Source organism: Anabrus simplex, chromosome 5 (assembly GCF_040414725.1).
Source record: "Anabrus simplex isolate iqAnaSimp1 chromosome 5, ASM4041472v1, whole genome shotgun sequence".
In the NCBI taxonomy this organism is placed as follows: domain Eukaryota; kingdom Metazoa; phylum Arthropoda; class Insecta; order Orthoptera; family Tettigoniidae; genus Anabrus; species Anabrus simplex.
In genome coordinates, this window is record NC_090269.1 from 186550746 (window position 1) to 186564911 (window position 14166).

General features: G+C 42.7%; 1 protein-coding gene across 5 annotated transcripts in view; it reads right to left on the reverse strand.

Moving 5' to 3' along the window:
- Nucleotides 1–14166, reverse strand: part of D12 (YEATS domain containing 2 homolog D12) — a 278841-nt gene that overhangs the window by 250085 nt on the left and 14590 nt on the right. The gene's annotated exons all lie outside the window — the stretch shown is intronic.

Genomic DNA, 14166 nt, shown 5'->3' on the forward strand with positions numbered 1-14166 from the left:
GTAATGAGAGAAAGTCTCTCATAGTGCACTGGCACTGCCGGTGACTCCAAGTAGCCTACGCTGTGGCCTCCACATGGTATGCACTAGCCATGTGTCTTGGTGGATGTGCTATTTACTAACCAATGAGCTCAACTTAGCACAATGAGGCGAAATGCTGGCAACCAGGAATGAGTTAGCTGGAAAATGTATAACGTCCAATAATGGACCATTTATATTGGTATTATAAATTTACTCATTCGGGACAGGTTCCCTATGGGAATCAACATCTATATCATCTGATGGCCAGGCAGGCATCAATTTTTGATAATGAGACAAAGTCTCTTATAGTGCATTAGCACTGCCGGTGGCTCCAAGTAGCCTACGCTGTGGCTTCCACGGAATGCACTAGCCATGCGTCTTGGAGGGTGTGCTATTTACCAACTGACGAGCCTAACTTAGCATACTGGGGCAAAACGCTGGCAACCAGAATGAGTTAGCTGGAAAATTTATAATGTCCAATAACGGACCATTTATATTGGTATTATCTGCATCTACTCCGTCCACTGTATGAGTTCATCGCATACTGTGCACTTGCTGGCTTTGAATTCTTTCCACACTACGTCATCCGCTACGTCACGAAACCTTCTCGACGTGCCTCATCTGTCCCTCTATTCTCCTATAAATGGACTAAGCATGGCCCTGGCTCACCAGTCTGGCATCGACTGTGTAATAGTTTGGAGGGAGCACTGACCTCATGCGGCTGGTCCGCACGCACTTCGATATTTGCATCTAACTGTCAACATGTGGACTGGGTGAGCAAAAATTAACTTTCATCTGAAATGCATAATACTAGAACTTTTTCATTCCTGTTTTGCCCTTCAGGCAACATTTGCATTAACAACCATACAGCCCTGGAATAGCCTAGTAAATTTTCTCTTTCTATACGAGAACTTACAATTTTCTTTGCTTCTTTACAAGTTACTATGGACTTGTGGTTTATAAACTCAACATGAGGACAAGAACTTTCATGTTAGTTATGAGTGTCTAAGGGAACTTTAACGCACCTCGTATTGGTGTAAAAACTTTTTCTAACCAAGCACTCAGACTTTTTCCTTTTCTTCCCTCCCCATCCCATCTTTTCATTTTCGCCAGACCTCAATAATTATCTTTCTTTAATATTTGTTGTTGGAGATAGTTCTAGAAACACCCTGGTGGAGTCATTTTTATTGTGGCCTTTATTGAACAAAAGTTCAAAACCTTTCAATAAGTGGGGGTTTTTTTTCCTTGACATGGTAATGCTGCGTTGGTAACTTAATGGGGACAATTCTACAAACTTGATTCGTGCCTTTTTTTTTTTTTTTTTTTTTTGCTAGCTGCTTTACAGCGCACCGACAAAGATAGGTCTTACGGCGACGATGGGACAGGAAAGGCCTAGGAATGGGAAGGAAGCGGCCCTGGCCTTAATTAAGTTACAGCCCCAGCATTTTCCTGGTGTGAAAATGGGAAATCACAGAAAACCATCTTCAGGGCTCCGACACTGAGATTCAAACTCACTATCTCCTGGATGCGAGCTCACAGCTGCGTGCTCCTAACCACACGGCCAACTTGCCCGGTCGTCCCAAATTCTAGTTGTTTTTTTTCTAGATCACTTTTTTCAATAACATTATAATTCGTTCTGTAAAAAAGATGAGATCTTGTAAGGATTTTTTTTAAATTCCCATTGTAAATTTGTTCTATTAACTTGTTATCTTTCAAACGAAAAATATATTTCTTAATATTGTTGGTTGTTTATGAAAGTGTGCCTACTCTGTCTTGCAGTGTTTTCCCTTTGCTTCCTTTCTTTTTTTGTACTTACTATGGATAATCTCTAGCAACTCTATCACTGCTTTTCTTCACTCTGCTCGCTACCTTGAGGGTGCTGGAATGGGTAATAATGTGTCCTCTTTCTGGCCCAATATAATTTTGTTACCAAAGCATGAAAAAAGGTAACAAATCCCCCCCCCCCCCCAAAAAAAAAATGGTTGCACAACAATGGATAACTGTGCAAAGCAACTTATTTGGTAGAACATCGGCCATCTTAGCCATATTTCATTGAAGATGATTGTCTATGTGTATGGAGTACATTTAGACTGAAAATAAAACAATTTTACTGCCTCTTTAAGAAATTAAGAATTTTTCCCAGGATATTCAGATGATTTGTAAGATTTTGGTAGAAACCGCACCTCCAAACTCCTGGAGTTTGAATTTTGTGTAAGATACATGTAAGCATCTTGCACATTATAAACATGATGATGACGAGGATGATGATAATAATAATAATAATAATAATAATAATAATAATAATAATAATAATAATAATAATAATAATAATTGTACCGGGAGGTACAACTCTACGCCGCACATTTAAATCTTGCGCCTAAAAGAACTCCTCTACTGGAGGAACCGTGAACTTGAAACTATACTTAAACCTTTACACAGAAGATGTCGCTACAGAAATCTGATGAAATTTTGTTATTTTGAAGTTTCCTGAACTGACTGTATTTCTACTCATTTTGTTTGCCCTTCATCTAGAAGTGTGGACATTCTTCCATACATGTCACTACAAAAACTATGACCGTGCACCCTGGTGCAAAGTGAATGAACTTTTTTGAAGAAGTTTTGTATTCATGATTTTTTACTAATTGATGTTAATTTATTTTTGGGTTGGCAATATTTACCTTTTCTTTCCACCAGTTTTGAATTTAGCCAATCACGAATTTCTGTAATTAATTTTCCGCCTATCACAGGCTTCTTCCTCGATTTTGAGTGGAACTTTTAAATTCACCAATAAATTGAGAGGGTGAGGCTGGTTTATTCGTGAAAGGTCTCGAACCTTCCCCCAGGGTTTATAAACTGCAGATTTTCTCGTCTCTTGGCCATTTGATCGTCATCCAAGTGTGTGTGTCGAGCCGGAGGCGGGAGGCGCGTCTTTCTTCAGGCAGCAGTTCTTCAGCAAGGTAATGGCCATCTAACATCTTAATTTTTCGCTAGCTCCGCAGTTTAACCCGAGGGAAAGGTTTAAAACTTTAACTATGTAACCAACTAAAATGTAAATCTCCTTTCGGCTCATGTAAAAATTTCATAAATCTTTAACTGTAAATCGGGGACAGAGAGTGATGTACCCTCTCGAGCTCCCTTTGATCTTGGTTTGAGGTGACTACATTTATTGCTATTTTTCATTCTGTAATATGGTACATTACTTTCTTATACGAGTCACATCCATAGTTTGGGAATAGCCCCTGTTTCATCGGCCTAGTGCCCTTAGGTTTTAAGAATGCATATTTAGGAGCGCATGTACTTGCCTCCATTCAATTTGTGTTTTGGGCATTTACTTAACCTGCTTCTTTCCGCAACGGCCCAATAGGTTGGGTACAAGATACCCCTGTTTCAAATTTGTAAATAGTGTCTTGTAAGACCTGTGATTAATAGATTTTCATGTAATGTTGCCTTGAGTAGGCTTGGGAAAACTGAGAGCATGTCACCTCTTTTCTAGTGTTGTAAAAGTGCCTCTGGGAGGCTTGATATTGTGTGTTGGGAGCAAGCGCTCCATGTATTGAGAGATTTCGGCCCTTGAGTAAATTTGTGCTCTTTGTAAATTTGAGCTGGGAACTCAAAAACTGTAAAACTAGGGGCTTGTAGCCCAAGAGGGTTAAAGTACTATAATCTTGGAATTTTTTTTTCTCACTAAGTGAGAATTTGTTAACTTGTTGCTTTTCAAAAATATAACCTTCCATTTCAGTTATAAATTCTTTCTTGACATTGTAGTTAGACCCATTCAGCCCAGCAACTTCTTTCACCTCTGCATTCCACGGGTAACCCCGGAACAATAATATTTTTTTTTTTCTTTTTGCTAGGGGCTTTACGTCGCACCGACACAGATAGGTCTTATGGCGACGATGGGATAGGAAAGGCCTAGGAGTTGGAAGGAAGCAGCCGTGGCCTTAATTAAGGTACAGCCCCAGCATTTGCCTGGTGTGAAAATGGGAAACCACGGAAAACCACCTTCAGGGCTGCCGATAGTGGGATTCGAAACTACTATCTCCCGGATGCAAGCTCACAGCCACGTGCCTCTATGTGCAAGGCCAACTCGCCCGGTAACAATAATAATAATAAAAGGAAATGTAGTCTTTAAAGTCTTGCTGACCTTGCTTTAGTGCCCATCAATCATTCAATACAGCTAGAAAATAAAACCAAAATTTGGATATAGTCTTAGAAATTACAATCGAAAATAGGATTTACAAAATTTAAATTTTGTGTGAATGGAACAGTGGAGCCAAGAAGGACATTTATATATTTAAAAGGTGCCGATGCCTTCTATGTTTCGCCCCATCAATATTTAAAAAACAGAACAAAAGACAGATATAGGACCAGAAAAAATTAAGTAAATTCCATTGATTGACAACCAAAAAGCTCTTGATGCTCCTCCTTAAGAAGAAAATGATGATGATGATGATGATTGTTGTTGTTTAAAGGGGCCTAACAGCTAGGTCATTGGCCCCTAATGGTAGGAGATGGAACAAAACGATATGATAATTAAAATTTTAAAGTGTATCCACTGACTAGATTTTAAAATAAATGGTGATGAAAAATGGTTCATGGTGTGGGTTAATGTAGTCACGTCCTAGTTCGTGAACCATGGCCAACAGATGAGTGGCCTAGTAAGTGGTCCTGAGAGTTGGGATACCAGTTGCTATGGAATGGGAGTGGACATCTCGGACATATTATCTCGGACATATTCTGAGTCACGGCCCTCCTTGTGCTGCAGCGGCTAGAACTATACAATCCACCGGTGGTCCATAACCCGTTAGAGGAGAGATCCTCACTTGGACTATGTGCAAGTAGGCCAGCATCCCGCTTCATGAATTTACCGAGCTCAGAACATTTTAAGCAAGCCTCGGACCTATGGGAGTAATGGAGTCCCACTCCCATTTCACAGGCGAGGGACTCCTTGGAAACAACTTGGCAAACAAAATGGAATTTGATCGGAAGCTATCAATATTATTGAGGCATATGGAAGAAAGAAAGTAGAACTGGCTGAGTCAGCAAAGAGGATGCATCTGGATGTGCTAGGAGTAAGTGATATTCGGGTAAGGGGAGATAACAAGGAAGAGATAGGAGATTATAAAGTGTACTTGACGAGTGTATGGGAAGAGTATGGGGTGGGGTTTGTCAGGAATACCACTGCACACAACATAGTTTCTGTTAGGCACGTAAATGAGCGAATGATGTGGATAGATTTGGCAGTTGGAGGAATTAGGACAAGAATTGTCTCAGTGTACTCACCATGTGAGGGTGCAGATGAGAATGAAGTTGAAAAGTTTTATGAAGCATTGAGTGACATCGTGGTCAGGGTCAACAGCAAGGATAGAATAGTGCTAATGGGCGATTTCAAAGCAAGAGTTGGAAATAGAACTGAAGGATACGAAAGGGTGATTGGTAAATGTGGGGAAGATATGGAAGCTAATGGGAATGGGAAGCGTTTCCTGGACTTCTGTGCTAGTATGGGTTTAGCAGTTACGAATACATTCTTCAGGCATAAGGCTATTCACCGCTATACATGGAAGGCTAGGGGTACCAGATCCATAACAGACTATATCTTAACCGACTTCGAATTCAGGAAATCTGTTAGGAATGCATGAGTTTTCTGGAGATTTTTCAATGATATAGACCACTATCTGATCTGTAGTGAACTATCTCTATGCCTAGGGTAGAGAAAGTGAAATCTGTCTGCAAATGAATAAGAGTAGAAAATATCCAGGGCGAGGAAATTAGACAAAATTACCTGGATATGATTAGTGAGAAGTATCGAACAGTAGAGAGTACGCAGGTTCAGGATATAGAAAGAAAATGGGTGGCATACAGGGATGCTGTAGTAGAAACAGCACGGGAATGCCTAGCAACAACTGTGTGTAAAGATGGGAAAAGGCGAACATCTGGGTGGAATGACGAAGTCAGAGCAACTTGTGAACGTTAAAAGAAGGCTTATAAGAAATGGCTCCAAACAAGGGCCGAGGCAGACAGGGATTTGTACGTAGATGAAAGAAACAGAGCGAATTAAACAGTTGTTGAATCCAAAAAGAAGTCGTGAGAAGATTTTGTTAACCTGAAAAGGCTATGTCAAGCAGCAGAGAAACCCTTCTGGACAGTAATAAAGAATCTTAGGAAGGGAGGGAAAAAGGAAATGAACAAGTGTTTTGAGTAATTCAGGTGAACTCATAATAGATCCCAGGGAATCACTGGAGGTGTGGAGCGAATATTTTGAATATCTTCTCAACGTAAAAGGAAATCTTCCTGGTGGTGTTGTGAACAACCAAGCTCATAGGGAGGAGGAAAATGATGTTGGTGAAATTACGCTTGAGGAAGTGGAAAGGATGGTAAATAAACTCCATTGCCATAAAGCAGCAGAAATAGATGAAATTAGACCGGAAATGGTGAAGTATAGTGGGAAGGCAGGGATGAAATGGCTTCATAGAGTAGTAAGATTAGCATGGAGTGTTGGTAAGGTACCTTCACATTGGGCAAAAGCAGTAATTGCACCTATCTATAAGCAAGGGAACAGGAAGGATTGCAACAACTATCGAGGTATCTCAATGATTAGTATACCAGGCAAAGTATTCACTGGCATCTTGGAAGGGAGGGTGCGATCAGTTGTTGAGAGGAAGTTGGATGAAAACCAGTGTGGTTTCAAGACCACAGAGGGGCTGTCAGGATCAGATTTTCAGTATGCATCAATTAACTGAAAAATGCTATGAGGGGAATAGGCAGTTGTGTTTATGTTTCGTAGATCTAGAGAAAGCATATGGCAGGGTACCGAGGGAAAAGATGTTCGACATACTGGGGGACTATGGAATTAAAGGTAGATTATTAAAATCAATCAAAGGTATTTATGTTGAAAATTGGGCTTCAGTGAGAATTGATGGTAGAATGAGTTTGAGTTCTTGGTTCAGGGCACTTACAGGGGTTAGACAAGGCTGTTATCTTTCACCACTGCTGTTCGTAGTTTACATGGATCATCTGCTGAAAGGTATAAAATGGCAGGCAGGGATTCAGTTAGGTGGAAATGTAGTAAGCAGTCTGGCCTATGCTGACGACTTGGTCTTAATGGCAGATTGTGCCGAAAGCCTGCAGTCTAATATCACGGAACTTGGAAATAGGTGCAATGAATATGATATGAAAATTAGCCTTTTGAAGACTTAAATTGATGCCAGAAGGTAAGAAATTCAACAGAATTGAATGTCAGATTGGTGACACACTAGAACAGGTTGATAATTTCAAGTATTTAGGTTGTGCGTTCTCCCAGGATGGTAATATAGTAAGTGAGATTGAATCAAGGTGTAGTAAAGCTAATGCAGTGAACTCGCAGTTGCGATCAACAGTATTCTGTAAGAAGGAAGTCAGCTCCCAGACGAAACTATCTTTACATCGGTCTGTTTTCAGACCAACTTTGCTTTACGGGAGCAAGAGATGGGTGGACTCAGGATATCTTATTCATAAGTTAGAATTAACAGACATGAAAGTAGCTAGAACAATTGCTGGTACAAACAGGGGGAACAATGGCAGGAGGGTACTCGGAATGAGGAGATAAAGACTAATTTAGGAATGAACTCGATGGATGAAGCTGTGCGCATAAACCAGCTTCGGTGGTGGGGTCATGTGAGGCGAATGGAGGAGGATAGGTTACCTAGGAGAATAACGGACTCTGTTATGGAGAGTAAGAGAAGTAGAGGGAGACCAAGACGATGATGGTTAGACTCAGTTTCTAATGATTTAAAGATAAGAAGTATAGAACAAAATGAGGCCACAGCACTAGTTGCAAATAGAGGATTGTGGCAACGTTTAGTAAATTCACAGAGGCTTGCAGACTGAATGCTGAAAGTCATAACAGTCTTTAATGATAATGTATGTAATGGATGTATGTACGTATGAAAAGATTATGAGATGAAAACAATCATTGCATTTAATTCACAATGCCTTATTTTCTAATAAAATTATAGAAAATACAGGTGACAATGGAATAAGGCATTGCCTGGAAGTACAGATATATATATATATATATATATATATATATATATATATATATAATTCTAGAAGTAAAATAACACACATGCAAATATGAAATAAAATAGAGTCAATGGGATAAAAGTGCAGTTAACAGAAATACACTAAAACAAAGGACATCATTACACATGAGAAAAAAGACCACTATACCTCATAAAACGGATGACGAGGTCAGCTGACTGCTTGTCATCTCGCAGGATGAGGGAGATGGTACTCGGGAATTTTAGATTACGGCGCAGTTCGGCCAGGTCCACGTACTCCGTAAGGATGTGTACCACAGTAAGATGATCGACCCAAGTACACACCGGAGTGGGTTCTCCTTTCAGTAAACAGGAGTGTGTTACTATACCGTTTGCTAATGCAAAGACGACATAATACCACTGCTTCCCTCCGAGAAACCCGAAGGGAAGTCCTCCATACTTCCGTTGTACCTTTCATCGCTCTCAGCTTATTTGGAAGTGGAGTGGCCAGCCACTCCATCTCCCAATGGGTCATAACCAAATGTCTCAGCTGAGAGCGAATATCACTTGCTGGAACCTTGTACGGCAATGGGGGCAATGTAACTGCCTCCTTGGCAGCCTTCTGCTAACTCGTTTCCCTCTACACCCATGGGGCTTGGGAGCCACATAAACGTGATTCTGGTGCCGGCATCCGAACACCTGGCGAGCAGATCCTCGACCTGCTGCATCAGAGGGTGCCGAGGATAACAGGTATCAATAGACTGTAATGAGCTCAAGGAGTCAGTACACAGCAGAAAGTGTCAGTGCTCATCGGACAGTGCGTGCCGCAGAGGTTCACAGATAGCATAGAACTCTGCTGTGTACACACTACAGGTTTCCGGGAGAGCAAAAAGAAACCTATCATCATCGACAACGAAAGCACAGACCACTTTCATTTCTGCCCTCGAACCATCCATGTAAATGACTGAACCTGGATACAGGCCAACAATGGACAGAAAGAGCCTCCGAAAAATCGAAGGGCCCGTGTTTTCCTTCAGGCCAGTGTGCAGATGCAGATTATTTCAGGTCGTCGTATAATCCACGGAGGTACCCTACTTGGTTGTCTGACAAGGCAGGGAACCGAGGTACATCAAACAATCTGTCACTGCTATCCAAGCGTATTTCAACTGGCCGCGTTGCTCAAGAATAAGCACCGTACAGCCGACGGTTCCTGTTGTGGAATATGCAAGGATAGCTTGGGTGAAATGGCATATGTCGTAAATTTGCAGCATAAGACAGAAACATTTGCTGGCATCTCAGGTGTAAAGGCGGCACACCAGATTCAGTTAGCAGGCTAGCAATGGGGCTTGTACGAAAAGCTACTGTTGCCAACCTAACCCCACTGCGGTGGATGCTATTTGGTTTTGCAAGCACGCTATACCTTGCTGATCCATATGCTGCATTGCCGCAGTCTAACCTGGATAAAATATGTGCCCTATGAAATCGTAGGATTACTGTGCGGTCAGCCCCCCCAATTAGTACCGCTAAGATACTTCAAAATATTCAACTTCTTAGTGCATTGCACTTTTAACTGCCACACGTATGGCTCCCATGGTAAGTTGCTATCAAAAAAGGAGCCCAAGAAAGTGGTGTCAACTACGGGAAAAGCGACATTTCCAAAATACACTGACTGACAGTGACAATGCAACACCAAGGAGGAGTGGTTCGAAAGGGATGAAAGTTGGGGAAAAAACAGAGAGACGGCACGGACGAATAATTGATGTTTATTTCAAACCGATATGCAGGTTACACAATGCGCACGGCATCGACTCAGTAGGATGTAGGACCACCGCGAGCGGCGATGCACGCAGAAACACGTCGAGATACAGAGTCAATAAGAGTGCGGATGGTGTCCTGAGGGATGGTTCTCCATTCTCTGTCAACCATTTGCCACAGTTGGTCGTCCGTACGAGGCTGGGGCAGAGTTTGCAAACGGCGTCCAATGAGATCCCACACGTGTTCGATTGGTGAGAGATCCGGAGAGTACGCTGGCCACGGAAGCATCTGTACACCTCGTAGAGCATGTTGGGAGATGCGAGCAGTGTGTGGGCGGGCATTATCCTGCTGAAACAGAGCATTGGGCAGCCCCTGAAGGTACGGGAGTGCCACCGGCCGCAGCACATGCTGCACGTAGCGGTGGGCATTTAACGTGCCTTGAATACGCACTACAGGTGACGTGGAATCATACGCAATAGCGCCCCAAACCATGATGCCGCGTTGTCTAGCGGTAGGGCGCTCCACAGTTACTGCCGGATTTGACCTTTCTCCACGCCGACGCCACACTCGTCTGCGGTGACTATCACTGACAGAACAGAAGCGTGACTCATCGGAGAACACGACGTTCCGCCATTCCCTCATCCAAGTCGCTCTAGCCCGGCACCATGCCAGGCGTGCACGTCTATGCTGTGGAGTCAATGTTAGTCTTCTGAGCGGACGCCGGAAGTGCAGGCCTCCTTCAACCAATCGACGGGAAATTGTTCTGGTCGATATTGGAACAGCCAGGGTGTCTTGCACATGCTGAAGAATGGCGGTTGACGTGGCGTGCGGGGCTGCCACCGCTTGGCGGCGGATGTGCCGATCCTCGCGTCCTGACGTCGCTCGGGCTGCGCCTGGACCCCTCGCACGTGCCACATGTCCCTGCGCCAACCATCTTCGCCATAGGCGCTGCACCGTGGACACATCCCTATGGGTATCGGCTGCGATTTGACGAAGCGACCAACCTGCCCTTCTCAGCCCGATCACCATACCCCTCATAAAGTCGTCTGTCTGCTGGAAATGCCTCCGTTGACGGTGGCCTGGCATTCTTAGCTATACACGTGTCCTGTGGCACACGACAACACGTTCTACAATGACTGTCGGCTGAGAAATCACGGTACGAAGTGGGCCATTCGCCAACGCCGTGTCCCATTTATCGTTCGCTACGTGCACAGCACAGCGGCGCATTTCACATCATGAGCATCCCTCAGTGACGTCAGTCTACCCTGCAATTGGCATAAAGTTCTGACCACTCCTTCTTGGTGTTGCATTTGCTCTGTCAGTCAGTGTAAAAGCTCAGGATGCAAGTGAAGAGTGTGCTTCCAGCAAAAGTGCACAACAGAGGTCTTTGTGGTTGGAAACCGAAAGCCATGTTCTGAAGTCCACCATTCCACTCTCCTAAGCGCTTGCTGTAATTGACGCTCTGCAACTGCCATATTGTGCGAGCTATAATGCAGAGCAAAATCGTCCACATATAGCGACGGTATTACTGCTGGACCAGCAGCAGCGACAATACAGTTTATTACATAAAATCAGCTTCATGGTTCGTATCGCACTTTAACAGATTCACAACTAAGTATTTTTTATTTTCCACTTTGTCGATACATTAATTGCTTAAGGCAACTTATTGGTTAAAAGTGGTACATGTTTCGTATATTATTAACATCTTCAGCCACATAACACTGTTTAGATGAAAAATTCATTTACTGACAAAGTATCAATGCTTGAGAGGAAGTGTCCTTAAAATGAATTAAATTAATAAAATTAAATGTGGCTGAAGATGTTAATAATATACAAAACATGTAACACTTTTAACCAATAAGTTGCCTTAAGCAATTAATGTATCGACAAGGTGGAAAATAAAAAATACTTAGTTGTGAATACCGTTTATGGCAATCGCGAACAGAGTGGAACTAAGAACCGATCCCCGTGGGACTCCATTTTCTTGAACGTGGTATTGCGAATATGCCCTCCCTACTCGGACATGGAATAGATGGAGGGACAAAAAATTTGCAATAAATACCCACAAGTTACCTCGGAATCTCCATTGATGCAGGACTGAAAGGATACCATATCACCATGTGGTGTGATGGGCCTTTTCTAAGTCAAAGAAAACAGTCAGCAAATGCTGTTTGCAGAGAAATGCATCCTGGACAGAACTCTCCAGACATACCAAGTGGTCAGTGGTCGAGCGAGCGGCTCGAAAACCAAACTGGTACACGGACAAAAGTCCTTGTTTCTCCAGATACCACACAAGTCGGCGATTTACCATCCTCTCAAATAGCTTACACAAACAGTTAGTAAGACAAATAGGTCTGTAACTTCCTGCATACTTAGGATTTTTGTCAGGCTTGAGGGCTTGAAGACAGGAATGACTATGCCCTCTCGCCACTGAGACGGAAACTCACCCTCTATCCAGACTTGGGTGAACACACAAAGGAGATACAACAGACTATCCTCATTAAGGTGTTTCGACATCTGGTTATGGACATTGTCTGGTCCAGGAGACGTGTCCTTGCAAAGCTCCAAGGCGCTGCAGAGTTCCCACTCTGAAAAGGGCACGTTTATAGTCCTCTGAAGCTTGAGTGGCAAAACTAAGGTGATGTAGTTCTGCCTCACGCTTCAGAGTGAGGAAATCACTATGGTAATTCCCGGAGCCAGACACATGCGCGAAATGAGTGGCTAGATGATTAGCAATCGAGAGCGGTTCAGTAACAACACTGCCTGCAATGGAGATTCCCGGTACAGAAGATCATCCTTGGATACCCGAAATACGTCGAAGTTTGGTCCACACCTCAGATGACAGAGTATGCGATGGCATAGACCACACATCTCTCCCATAAAGCTTTCTTACTCTGTCGAATAAGAACTCGCGCCTTAGCACGGAGTTTATTAAATGTTATCGAATTGGCCACAGTAAGCTGCCTACGACAGCGTTTATGAGCGCGACTGTGTTCTTTTATAGCTGCTGCAATTTCTTCGTTCCACCAAGGAACGAGTTTTCGGCGAGGACTCCCTGAAAACGAATGAATGGACTCCTCAGCAGCAGCAAAAATAACTTGAGTTGTAATGGATATCGCCGTCTATGCTCCGCCTGGTCACGTTGCTAAAGACAGCTAATGATGTGAACTTTGACCAATCAGCATGTTTAAGAATCCATCGAAGAGGAGCCCCAACGAATTTCTGTTTCAACAAAGTAAGAACAACGGGAAAATAGTCACCATCACAGAAATCGTGTGTATTCCACCGAAACAGGGGGAACCAGCGTTCGGCTGCATAGACTGACGTCTATGCGAGTGTATGTGCCGTAACATACACTGAAATGAGTTGGTTCACCTGTATTCAAAATGCATAAATCCAGATCTCTCACCAATGTTTCCAAATCCCTTCCCCTGGGGAAAGGTGTTTCAGAGCCCCATATAGCGTGGTGGGTGTTAAAAATCGCCCAATAGGAAGATCAGATACATCATTTATATTAAGAGGCTGACCTGGTGGAAAATAAACATTACACACTGTTGCTATGACAAGCAGCTGAACGTGAACTGCTACAGCCTCCAGCAGGGTTCTTAGTGGAACCTCTTTGCTACAGGTATCAGAATGGACAAAAATTCCATCATCATCGGAATACCGGTGAGCATAATGTTGTTCTGTCGAGTATAGTCTGAAGTTTCTAAAGACCGCATGATGACCTGGTCTGAGATTAGTTTCCTGAATGCAGACTATACTCGTCGTATACTCACTAATTAGCTGGCGCTGCTCGGCAAGATGCCTGTCATAACCGTTACAATTCCAATGTAACAGTGCCATAGTGTGGACTAAAAGAGTGTGTTAAGTTATGAGTGACAAGATGCTCTTAAGGGAACCAGGTAGTGTAAACGTTAGTTCCCAATAAATCTTGAATATCTCCGAAACTACGTGAGCTATATTTATGAGATTTTGAATAATTGTTACAATAACTTAAGGGTATACATCAGTTGAATTTCGTGATGATTGAAAAAACTATGAGCAGTGGGGTAAGGTTAAATTTAAAAAGGGGTTACTTTGTTTTTGTACCATTTTCTTGTGATCTAGAAGACTCAGAATCTTCAGTATTGGAGTTGATGGGCTTGATGGTTGAGTTTTAAACAAAAATCTAATCGAGCAAAGTTTTTGAGCATTTTGTAATGGCATTTTTTGGTTATACTTCGTAACTTATCTCAATAACTAATAATAGTTTTAAAGCAATTCTGCTACAGGCTATGTACTGGTACTTGCACAGTATGTGGTAGAAATTTCAGAATTGTACAGTTTTTAGTTCCCGAGAAAAAGGTACATAACCGATCAACAATTGTGTTTA